The following is a 12678-nucleotide window of genomic DNA, read 5'->3' on the forward strand; positions in this document are numbered from 1 at the left end:
AAAAAGACAAAGACCAAGATATACAAAGAGGAAGTCTCTTGAGAAGATTTGGTAACAGTAAAGGAATTCAGACATTCTCATATAGATAAAACAGTGACTTGCTGCTATGAAAAACATTTATTTGGAAGACAAGAATTTTCAGAAATTAAAAATGTTTTTGGAATCTTTAAAATGCAGTAGAATGTCAGGATAACAGAAAGGACATTAATAATTTCAAATGAGTAAACAAGGATGTAAAGTTTGGAAAATCTTTCAGAACCTAGCATAAGAAGAAGTAAATAAAGAAATAAGTAAAAAGATAATAGACATAGTTTGACAAAGCCTAATATCTATATAATAGATACAAAGGAAATAAATAATGGAATAAACTTTCTCCGAGAAAAGAAAAAACCCAGAATCAAATTCTTCAGTTAGAAGGAGCCCACGTACTGTTAGAAGACCCAAAAAAGACAAACCAAGACACATTCTGACAGATTTCAGCATTCTGAGAATAAAGGCAAACATAAAAGCCGTTAGCAGCAAGCTGTCAGAAGAATAACCATATTATTCACAAAGGAATGGGAAATAAGAGTTATTCACTAATCCAGTCATCAAGAGCAGCAGAGAATAGCAGTCAATGGCATAATGCTTTTGAAATTTTAAGAGAAGGTAAATGAAGATTTCTATACCCAGCTGCATTGATTAGGATTCTTTTGGCTACCAGGAGTAGAAAGTCCTCACAGTAGCTTAAGCAAGGAGTTGTGCTATCTCACATTATATGAAATTCAGCTATAAGTTATCACCAGGTTGGTAAATTCATCAGCTTAAGGCTTACAAAGAATCAAGATTCAGGATTCTTATTCTGTGGTGCCATCCTCAGCTTGTTGGCATTGTATTCACACTAGCTTCTCTCTGGTACTAAGATGTCTACAGTAGTTCCAGGTACCATAACCAGATATAAGATTCCCCAGAGGAAGAACAGAATGTCTGTAATTCAGAAATCCCAGCAGACCTTTCTTTGTGTCACATTGACAAAAATCTTGCTACATGTTTATTCCTAAACCAATCACTGGAAGGGTAATAGGTGAGCCAGTTAGAAACCATCCCACTGTGGACATGTGGAGAAGGAGAAGACCTACACTAAAGAATATTCCATTGTGAGAAGTATGGGGCTGAGAGCAGACAGATACTGTGACACCCAGCAGTGTTGGCTCTACCAACTGTATAAACAATTAAATGGGAGAGTAATACTTTCAAATGTGCAAGGACTTACGAACTTTACTTCCCATGTCACCTTTCCAATGAAGAGTAATTATTGAAGGAATTCTTCAGCCGAACAATAAATGAATAAGAAATGGTGAAAATATTGAACTTAAGAAATCATGATAATAATCCAGTAAAGCAATTGAAAGAATTCCAGTATAAAAACTCTGGAACAGATTTAGAAAGCAACTGGTAATGATCAGAAGTCAAGAATGTTTTCAAACAGAAAGTGGATTTGATTGCAGAAACTTTAAGAACTTTAAGGGGCTTTATAATATGACGCTGGCAAATGCCATTTCTTTTTTTATTTCTTCCTAGGAACTCTGGGGAAAATATGAAGTCATAGTCCACATAGGAAGAACACAAAACTGTGCCGTGGCTCTCAGAAGTTAATGGATGGGAGGGACAGAGATCCCTTGCTCTTCACACTCAGAATATTTTTCTTCAAGTGGCAGAAATTCCATGACATAGGGGCACATTTTGTTCTTTTAGGTCCAGTCTCAATTGTCAGTTCTGTATTTTTAATCATATCTTCAATGCTATCTGGTAGTTTTTATTTTTTAGAATCAATTTAAAGACAAAGCATGGAAAATATAATACTGAATGCAATGTAAATTTATTAACCACATTGAAGCATAGGAAGTACAATGGAGAGAAATATAGATGAATCTTCCCTAGTGGGAGTAAATATTTATAAAATGGATAAATCAAGAAATTGAGATGTAGGTGCATTAGCATTAAGAAGAAAACTGTTTGAAGAAATAAAGAGAGAAACAGATTTGTTAGCTCAAGGGTGTGGGCTATCATGTGGATGGAATGGTCGGAAGACCTGACTACTTTTCTGCACTAGATTTTTGTTTGTTTTAAAGAAAGTGGATACTTAAAGTGTTGTGGAGTAAAATCCTTGGTGATAGTATCACACTTTTGCTAGGCACTAGCCCTGGAAAAGTTGAGAGGCCCTGATGGGAGTGCTGTGTGTTTCTAGTAGGCAGTATGCTGTCCACTCTGGTGTTGCTGCCTGTCTCTGTCGCCGCTGGGCCTCTGTTCTCATCAGAAACATCCCCACCGTTCAGATGTTGCCTTCTTGGTAGAACTTTCCTCCATAAGGAGACTTGCTTCTAGATGAGGGTAAATTTCAGAGACAGAAGAAGGTCAGTATTACCCTTGAGGAGCCTCAGACTGACAAATACTCTTCCTGCAGTGCTAGAAACTTGCTATCTTTCAATAAACCCAACAGAGCTGGTGTTTCCCCATCCAGATGACTAGGCACTGGATGAAATATTTGTTAATTGTATGCAAGTCACATTCTACCGAACTGAACCAAACAAACAAAACTCTCTTCTTTTCCACAATCCCACTCAGTGTGGAAAAATGCTCATTCCTGGAGAGAACTGGGTTACTCAGGCTGGTAGCGGCGCAGCACAGTTATATCCCTGCTCGTGCTCACAGCGGGATGTGTGCAGTACTTTTGTAGTGAAGTGGTACATGGAACCGATCAGGCCTTAAAATTTCCTTCTCCTCATCCTCTCTGTTTTATAGTAGGGATTTTAAGTTTATGAGAGTTGAATACTTGACTGACTGAACTGCACTGTGTTTCACAATTGTGCTTATTACTCAAAACATCCCCACTCAGTTTAGGGCAGCAACTGTGGTACAGAGAGAAACTGACAGGTTTGATGCTAAAAGCCATCACTACATGTTAGAAAACCTAAGTTCTGCTGCTTTCTTTTACTTTCTGTGTGACCTTCGAAACACATAACTGCCCTTTTTGTAGCCCCAATTCCTCTAAATTGGAGGTAGATTCATAACATTTGGCGGGTGTAGTCATTTTTCAAGTGTGATCTGTGGGCACCTAGGAGGCCTCTGAACTCTTTCAGGGTATCTGTGAGGTCAAAACTACTTTCATAATAAAATTAAGACTTTTTTTAAAGCTAGAATTTATTCTCTGATGGTTTACTCATGCAACCTGCACAAAAAAGAAAATAGTGCAGTTTGTGTAACATTGCAAATACAGTATAAGAACTCAAAATGCTAGGTACAGAAGTAGTGTGACATCCTGAAAGTGGAAATGGAATCTGTGTTTATACAAGTAACACTGGTTTTTATTTGTTGAGTACAGACTGATTTACAGTGAAAGTTTTGCTAAACTTGCTAAGCTCATTAACTGTTTACAAGACTTCTTATATCTCTGCAGTCTTATTTTACAGTTGCAAGAATTTTGTTACTAAAAACTTTACCTTGTGTAGATAAGGGGAAAGAAAAGATGTACTGAAGAACTTAGGAGAGTGAAAAATTGAGGCTTTTCCTAACTCATTCAAACTACAATAAAAAATAGCTTTCTTCTAGAATCCATATTTTGTACTTATGAGATCAACTCACATAATTATGACAAAATCATGATTAGAAATTGATTATAAAGTCAATGAAAAATTTTAGAAGTAGATCAACTAAAAATGCTTTTATTTTTAATAACCCTTCAGTAAAATTCCTATTATCTTCATGCTTAAAAATCCTGAAATGTCATTTGTATACTTTGTGTGTTTCCCAGTCTGGAACTTAGGTAGGTGGGATATTTCCCTGATATTAAGACTTTTTTTTTTTTTTACCTTTTCCATTTTCATTTTCTCACAAGTATGCTGTGGAGTTTTGTGTGGGCCACAGGACTAGGGTATTGCAACAGATTTAATGTAGAAGCAGATTTTCCAACTTGGTTATCATCTATTAATCTTGACATTAAGGAGACTTATAAAAGTATGAAGTAGCACCCACTTCTCCCAATATATGTTTTGCTTTGGAAAATGTATTTTTCATGAGACATGTTACTTATGTTAGCATGGAATGAGGTTATTAATGTTACTTTAATGAATGAATATCTTGATAATTTTGTCTTTATTCCTAATATGGCAAATAATGATAGATGTAGAATACATAAAGTCTCATTGGGGTTCTTGATAATTTTAAAGATTTTAAAGAGGTCTGGAGAACAAAGAGTTTCAGAATTGCGGACATGGTGCTTTGTGGTTAGCGGGGTACTTTCCCACACAGTATTTCACTGTCCCCTTTCCTCTCCCTTTGCCTCCCTGTGCTCTTCCACATGTCCCCTCACCCCGGCACACACAAGCATGCATGTACATGCATACACCTATAGGTTTTAGGTTAGTCCTTCACCAGATCGGAATTTCCCAGCTAAAATACATTTTGAAAAAATTTGTGTATAGTTTGACCATTTGGAGGAAATGGGGGAATAGGGAGATTTTATGGAAATATCAAACAATGATTTATCAATCTTTTTTAATAGCCAGCATTCACATTACCCTCTTGTGACCTTAAAGCTATCTGTGTAGAACTGTTGTATAGAAAAATACCTAGATTGGAAATTCCTGGGAAAATCATAAAAAAGAAATTATTTGTGAACGATTGCAGGCTTTACTTCTAAATTACCTCATTGAAGAAATATTGGTGTTTGAAATAATTTAATATTTTCCACTTTAAGCTAGAAGAAAATCTATTGAAATTTAGTTACCCCTGACAACTGTGCAATTTAATTAATAATCTTAACTTGGAGAACTTTTAAACACTTGAGAGGAAGTATGACCAGATGAGTGCTGCACTTTTTTTGATGGTGGAGATTTCTATACCCAATACCTTCTCTAGGGACCCATAGCGTGGTTCTGGCAACTAAGTCTTTCCTGCATGTTGGTTGCAAAACAAGATTATCAGGCATTTTGATATCTTTACAAGGATGCAGTGTGGAAACCATCACTGGGACCTTCCTCAGGAGATGGAAATTTCTCTCCAATTTATAAAAACAGCCCCATTGCTTGAATTTTTGCAAAGTGAAAGCAGTCTGTGAACCCGAAGGTTGGTTCTGGAATCCAGTTGATTCACTTATTTATTCAACTATGTTATATATTAAACCCAACTATCAGGTGGGCACTATAGACTGTCATCAAGGCAACTTGCTTGCTAGTAGAAGGAGACACAGTATACTAGTATACAGTATACTGTATTAGTATATAAACACTTTTTCAGAAGGGGATAAGAATTTGGGGAACAGAATGGCACCTCATTTAACAGGTGACATCAGAGCCAAGTCTTGATTGGAATACAGTAGAGGACCAGTGCCCCAGGCAAGGGGAATGTCCAGGGCAAATGTTCCATGGGAGAAGTGTCCAGGACAGAAAGGTTGCCCCTGTGAAGGGAGCAGACACTGGCCATTTTAAGTAGAGGTTCTAGAACTATGGGGCAGATGTGCTTTTGGCTAAATCTTGTATTTGCAACAAATCTACTAGAAGCCATTTACTTTACTGCATGGGTTGCTGTGACATGCAGTGGACCATAGGGATGGCTCATTAAAATATGTCTGCTGGGCGGTACCTCGGAGCTTCTGAGTCGGTTGTCTCAGGGGGCTCAAGGACTGCTGCTCTACCACTTTCCCAGGTGCTCTGATTCTGCTTCCTGGGTCCCTATACCCCGAGAACCCTGCTCTATAGGCAATGAGATTATTTCTCTAATAGTGAATGCTGTGATACATTGTAAGTATAATTTATTGACAACTTATTAGGGACATATATTTTACTGAAATAACTTCTATTCCTTGAGAGTTCCTACAGTTACGTGTTGTGGGGCTCAAGTTGTCAGCAAGTCCAGTCCTTTGCCTTGTGGAACAATCATTTTTGTCTTGTTTTTACTAATGAGGCAGTTGAGACCTAGAGGCTGCACCTGCTCAAGTCACATAGTTCTTAAGGGTTAGAGAAGTTGCTGATATGCTAAAGCCATGGAATTAATGTTCCTCTTTTCTTGTTTCTAGAACCACCAGATATGCCAACCTTTAAATCCTGCTTTTTAATTAGAGGAAGGAGGACATGTTTTAGTTTTAACAGAGACAATGCGTTATGAGTCTGCTGAATATTTGCCACATTTTCAGGCTTAGCATGCCTAAAATGGATGGGTGAGGGCTCTGCCTGTTTTGAACTTGAGTGCTTTGGATTTCTTCCTTGGCTGTCAATTTGTTTTCCTTTCCTTTTCCTCTTGGTTGTGCCTGAGGCCCAGTCCTGCATCTGCTTTGTGTGTATGCTGCAAACTCACAAGCATTGCTGGGAGAGGTGGTGACAGGGTTGTGTCCTCTGCTTGGCAGTGGCAGTGTGGAGGGTGACCTACAACATGAGAAGAAGTCTTGTTACTCCACTGGGATTTAGGACCTAGCCAGAGGCATTTGCATTGATTATTCCTTTTTTTGGTGGCCAGATTTGTGAGACAAAGAAGCCCTACACATTTAATAGCAGAATGTTTAACTAAAAATCTCATTTTTGTCTCCTTCAAAAAACATGTCTGAGGGTTTTTTTTTCTCTTTACTGCATGCTCAAGGTGTTGAGAGTGACATTTTTTGCCCTAGAAAGACATTTGTCCATTGAATTGGCCCCTTTACCTCCTTGCACCTTAGTTTTCTTGTCAGCAATGCAGGAAATGTGATCTTTCTTTAGAAAGGAGACTTTTGGAAGTTCTTGGCTCAATGGCCTGATTCCCCGCCAATCTGGGAGTCTCCTGAGAGGGGTACAGTTGCAGCATCTGTGCCAGGAAGGAGTGCCTGATGGACTTGCCTCCCAAAACCATTTATCTTCTGTCACCACTGCCCCCCTGCTGGCTTGACTGGCATTAGTGAGTATGGGCAAGGACTCCTTTGCTGAATTAGGGAGGGAAGGCTTTGCACAAAGGCTTAGAAAATAACAAAAGTTCATTTATATTATAGGGTTTTTTCCTTTTGTATGATATTATCTTTAGAAGTCAACTTTTAATGTTCATTTTTACATAGGTCATGGGTATTTTATAATTGTAGTTAGTAGTTAGGACTCCTCTCCCTCCAGAAATCCCTGGCAATACTGAATGATGCTATTAAAACTTGCAGTCTCAGATTAGGGTTTGAGTACTCATATGTGTCTTTCTTGCACTCATTGTCCATCCACCACATATGGGTAAAATGCCAGACTTCTCTGTCTTCTGGTGGAAGGGGCTCACATATCCTGCCTCACTCTGCTATATGAGCACATGGGCAGGATGGGCCAGGGAACCTGGACCCTGAATGAGGTCTGGATATTTCTCTTCTGGGCTGCAGACTTGCATCTAGGAGAGGAGAACCACAGGGCTTCACAGAACTGGAGCCCTCTGTGGCACATTGAGTCCCTTGGATCAGCTGATGGAACCAAATGGGCCAGAACTCTGTGTTTTAAAATCACCCCTGAGTGATGCTAAGAGGCAGCCAGAGCTAAGAACAAAGTGTTCAAATGGCGAACCTTCTGCTGTTGAGTGTGGTTTTGCAGGCATCTGTCAGAGCCAGTCTTCACCTTTTCAGGCACCTGGGCAGGTACAGGGATTTCCCAGTGACTGAGGTGCCACGTTAGTGGATAGGTGAGACTGCCTCACTGATGTCATTTGCCACTGCTGTGGAGCTGTGAAAGCCCTAGGGAGGTGACAAGGCCATACTGGCTGCCCGGCCATCTGGAGCCACCTCCTCTGAAGGTGCCTATTGATAGTTGCTGTGGTGGGCATCAGGGAAGGAGGAGGTAACTTGGTCCCCTCTTGGCATGATGTCCTCTGCATCAACAGGCTGTGCTCAGACAGTTGCTGATTGTCACATTGTGTGTCAGATGCTTTTCTTTTTGTTTCCTTTTTTTTTTTTTTTTAAATAAAGACCTACTGTTTCTAAAGAGAACTGGCAGCCAACAAGAAAAGTGTAAGTTTAAAGGAGGTAAGACGTGTTTTGTACTTTGGCTTCTTTCAGTGCTTATGAGCAAGGGCTCAGGTACCCACCAGGCAGGACAGACATAGGTTATGCACCATAGCAGGGTTCTGGGGACCCTCTGGTAGTCTGGGATTGCTCCATCAGCTGATGGATCATGGGAGTGTTTTGGGGTTTGTTGGAGAGGAGTCAGGGCAGGGCAGGCAGTGGTGGGACACGTACATAGCTTAGGAAGAATCTGTTTACCGAGTAGAACAAAAATCTTGGAGTGTTTTACTAACCATGTGTGTCTATATAGGTATATACTATGGAGATATCAGACCTACTTGTAAAAGTGAAAATTGTAGTTAACTAGAATAGCTCATGTGTGAGATAAACCAGGGCAAGGTGGAAAATACTGTGTGGGTCCATGGCTATGTCTGTCTTGCCATTGCTGCTTTCTCAGAGCCTAGCCCAGTGCCTGGCACATAGTAGGTGCTCAATAAATACTTGACCACTGACCTTCATGTTACAGCTCTTATGACTGTCCTAAGAATAGGCAGCCACAAATGCCTCACTCTTAAAGAAATACTGTTGAACATGAGAATGTGCCAGACACTGCACTGGTACCACGTGGAAAGGTTACTACTGGATACCAGGCTGCCTTTGTGGGCACAGGATCTGTAGAAAAGGAGAGGATATTTTTGTACCAGAAAAGTGCGATGAGTCTTTAACCTGGATTCATTAAGCCAGATCTGGCACACCTCCCCCAGACAGTGTTGGGGCTGCTCTGATGAGCTGATGCTTCTGTGCTGACAGTTCAGTGTCTAGATGATGTCATTACATCTGCTTATTTATTCTCTTGCAAACCATTCTGGTCCAGCACATTACATTTTTTCCTGTTCCCTCACTCACCATCTTTCCTTTGTGATCTACCTTGAGTAGAGACACTGAGTCTAACCCTGGGGCTATCAGTGTAGGCTCTGGAGCTGGACCTCCTGGGTTCACATCCAGCTTGGTGTGGGTGTGGGCTCTCTGAGCCCTGGCTTCCACTACCACAGATGGAGTTAATACCAGGTCCTGCTTCACAAAACTGTCACAAGTATTACTCCGTGGAAGACACTTGGGACAGTGCCTGGCACATCATAAGTGACATATGTGTGCTTGCTCCACTTATTGCCTAATTTTAAATTATCAGATTTCAACTCTGCTAATGTAAGACACAAGTGCTAAGCCAGGTGACTTTTATACTTGGGGCCGAGGTTGCGGACAATTAGCTCCTCTGATTCTCTATTTTAGAATTCAGTGAAATTTTTCATTTTGAACATTTGGTGTAAATCTTTGCTATCAGGAGGGTCTTTTTGGTGCTGGGTTGACTGTGTCTTTTCATCCATCACCCTACAGTGCAAGAAACTCATCCACCTGCATTCCTGTCTGGGTGACTGTCTGGGGACTGTGTGACCTATCCCCACCGCTGAGATGGAAGGGATCTCTAAATAGCTGGGGGAGAAACTGGTAGTTAGAGCTGGCATGTACTGGTCACACTCTCCCATCGTCTTCTTCTTCCTTTGGAGAGATGGTTGCTGCCTTGGGGCCCTGTTGAAGATGTCTGTCGAGGTGACTTGTACCTCCTCCTCCTCTCACAAGTGGGAATGTGATATATAGTAGACCAACCCTGGTACCATCCCTCTTGTCACAGTGACTGGTTTAGGGATGGGCATTTGCCTGATCTGGACTACAAAGATGCCTCCCTGGTGCCCTTCTATTAGATCTTGTGGGAGAAGATGAATTCTTCACGTATGTTAGTAAGCTGGGAGAATGTTGTCCTAGTGTTGCCCAGAGCAGTCGCTCCTGTGTATAGAAAGTCTATCTGCAGCAGGAAAGAATGATGCTAACATGCAGAGAGAAGTAGATAGAAGCAGAGCAGAGAATGAAGCATATTAATAGAGAAACATGAATACATCATTTGAGCCCCTAGATCCTCCTTCACCCAAGCTTCTTAAAGATACTAAGTTTCTCAATTATATGAGTTTATAAATTTGTTTTTCTTTTATTTTTGCTGATTTGAACTGGTTTTCTGTCAACTATGTCTAAATAATCTGGACTAGTAGGTCCTAGAAATATGGTATTACATTACTAGGTTTTCTAGAATTTTGTGACATGGTCTCATAAGAAAAACTGAAAAGAGTGAATCAATTTGCTGCCCATTTTGACTCTCTTGGTGATTTAAGAGTGGTTTACTGAGACACTTCTGCTATGCCTTGATTATGGAACCATCCTTACTGGATTTGGCAGCTCTGTCTTTCTTTGTGGTCCTTTCTTTGGGATGCTGTTCTCATTGACTTCTTAGATTCTTGATAGCTTAATTACCATTCAAACTTCAACTCAGATATTTCTTTTCTGCAGCATCTTTGATCTGCTAGTCATATTCTTACTCTTCCTTCATTGGGTTCCTGTGACACTTTGATTTTTTTCTCTTTATCTGAACTTGCACAAATGGGTTCATCTGACCCATTTGTTCTCCAGAATCATCCTGGCTTCGAGATCCCAGTGGCACCAGCTCTAATGCCCACTGATGTGAGGTGCACACCTAGCCTTCTAATTAGGATCCTGAGGGCAAGACTGTTGGGCAGATATTTATTAAAGATTACTGAAATCTCCCTCTAGAAATTTGTGGATTAAATTTTATATATACCTCTTTGCTCCAATCCTCATTTCTTTTGATTTAAGGAATAAGAATGGGGACCTAATTCAAGGGTTTAAAAATAAATTATTATGGAGGATTTTTACCTTTTATTTAGCTGGTATATATTTTCTAAATTTTCTACAATAAGTATGTGTTACTTTTGTAATTAGGAAAAATGTATTAAAAACAATGAAAATATGGTAAAAGCAGCAACATAACACAAACGAAGTGATAACAAGAGCTTATTTTGTCTCCTAACAATCTTATTGTTATATAGGAGACATAAGCAAAACCATTTACTAATGTTTGATTAATTTTAATAATTTCAAATAATCAGAGCTCCCAGAAGGGTTTGTGATCTGATTTTCAACGATTGGCATTGGCATGTAATGCTAACTAACACACATGCTTAATTTTGCCTTTGACAGAACTAAGCCACTGGCAAGCTACTTACTCTCAGGTTATTAAGTGTCTTCTGTGTGGTGTATAAATATTCCTTTTAAAGACAGAAAACAGGGACCTGTCTCAAATTCTCTGTACAAATTCTCAAAGAAACACAAAATTTAGCAAAACTTATGAGGACCAAAAGATATATAATTTGCTTAATCTTTCTCCTCTATTTAGTAAAATGTGCCAAATCCCCAAATCAAAGATGCAGGGGAACAGTGATGTCAGTTTACTGGGAAAAATGTAATGTCTAGTCTCCTGAACTGTAGTTCAATGGTAAGGCAAAAAGGATTGACCATAATACTTTTTTGTTTGTTTGTTTTTTGAGACAGGGTCTCACTAGCCCAGGCTGGCCTCGAACTCACAGTAGTCCTCCTGCCTAAGCCTCCAAAGTGCTGGGATTACAGGCATACACCACCATACCTGGTATAATACTTTATTTAAGAAAATTAATACAGGAGGTGATTTTTTTTTACATGAAATGAGACCTGAATGTGTTATATTCATTTTCACAGTATATTGGTTTTCTTTTTAAAAATTAATCTTATATTTACCCCTTTGCTAATGTTTTGTTGTTGTTGTTGATTTGTAGACAGGCTGTTTTTAACATGTTAAGGGCGTTTTGTTCCTTGATGTTAAGCCAGGATACCTCAGGATATTTTATAAATACTCCATTAAATTGCTGACTTCTCTAAGTTTTGCAATTTCCTAAACTGATATAACAGGTAGTTCAATTTAGTCACTGTATGGAGAGCAACCGTTTAGCACAGTTTGATATTTAACATTCCAGCTTAACCATAAAAAATACAATTTATGCTAATATGTTCTATTCAGGCCTGTTTCCAACAAAGCCTACAATTTACCCACTTCAAGTTCTCACAACTGCTGTTTACTAATAATGCTTGATTTCAACAGAAGAAACATTCCTTCAATTCAAACAGCATGGGAAATATGTATTTTGAGGGAAGTTAATCATTTGGTGATTCTTTAATCCTTATGCTAAAAGTTGGATGTAATTTTCACATCTCCCCTGTTTTCTTTCTTGTACTATATGGCTTTGAATCCTTGCAGAAATAAAACATATGTAGAATATTTGTATTTTATGCAAGGGATGCATTCTTGACAAACTCATATAATTCAAAGCTTGTACAACTGAAGTCTAATTTTCACTTGGGAATAAATATAAACCAGGGTTTGTTTGACTGCAGCCATGCAAAGAGCATTTATTATTATTTTTATAACACTAAATTTACATAAAATGAATCTGCATGGTGTATCATTTGCTTCTTTTCACAGGCTTGTGGAATTATCAGACTATCTGTCTCACTTTGCATTCATGCTTTGGGGCCAAGAATGGGAATCAAAAATGGGAGTAATCCCCAGTAAGCTGTGTAGTGTGGATCAGCCACAAGAAGAGTGGTGGTGTGTGTGTGTGTTAAACCTGGCCATGGAGCCATTAGATCTATTGCCCCTTCCTCTTTAATCTGGGCTGGCTCTGCTTTCTTTGAAAACAGTGTATAGCGAAAGTGATGCTGTCATTTCCAAGGTGTAGTAGGCAGAACAGTGTTCCTTACCCCTGCCACAGATG

At 39.4% G+C, this 12678-nt stretch overlaps 1 protein-coding gene and 1 long non-coding RNA gene across 7 annotated transcripts in view; both read left to right on the top strand.

Moving 5' to 3' along the window:
• The window catches only part of LOC147827179 (uncharacterized), a 36766-nt gene extending 34294 nt beyond the window's left edge, over positions 1-2472 (top strand). Inside the window, exon 2 of the long non-coding RNA XR_015452716.1 lies at positions 1-2472. This exon is cut by the window's left edge and continues 27148 nt beyond it. This is a non-coding gene — a long non-coding RNA (uncharacterized LOC147827179).
• The window catches only part of Hivep3 (HIVEP zinc finger 3), a 466671-nt gene that overhangs the window by 36333 nt on the left and 417660 nt on the right, over positions 1-12678 (top strand). The gene's annotated exons all lie outside the window — the stretch shown is intronic.

Source organism: Heterocephalus glaber, unplaced genomic scaffold (assembly GCF_053883595.1).
Source record: "Heterocephalus glaber isolate CG9 unplaced genomic scaffold, H.glaber_assembly_v1.0 deba00001452, whole genome shotgun sequence".
NCBI lineage: Eukaryota > Metazoa > Chordata > Mammalia > Rodentia > Bathyergidae > Heterocephalus > Heterocephalus glaber.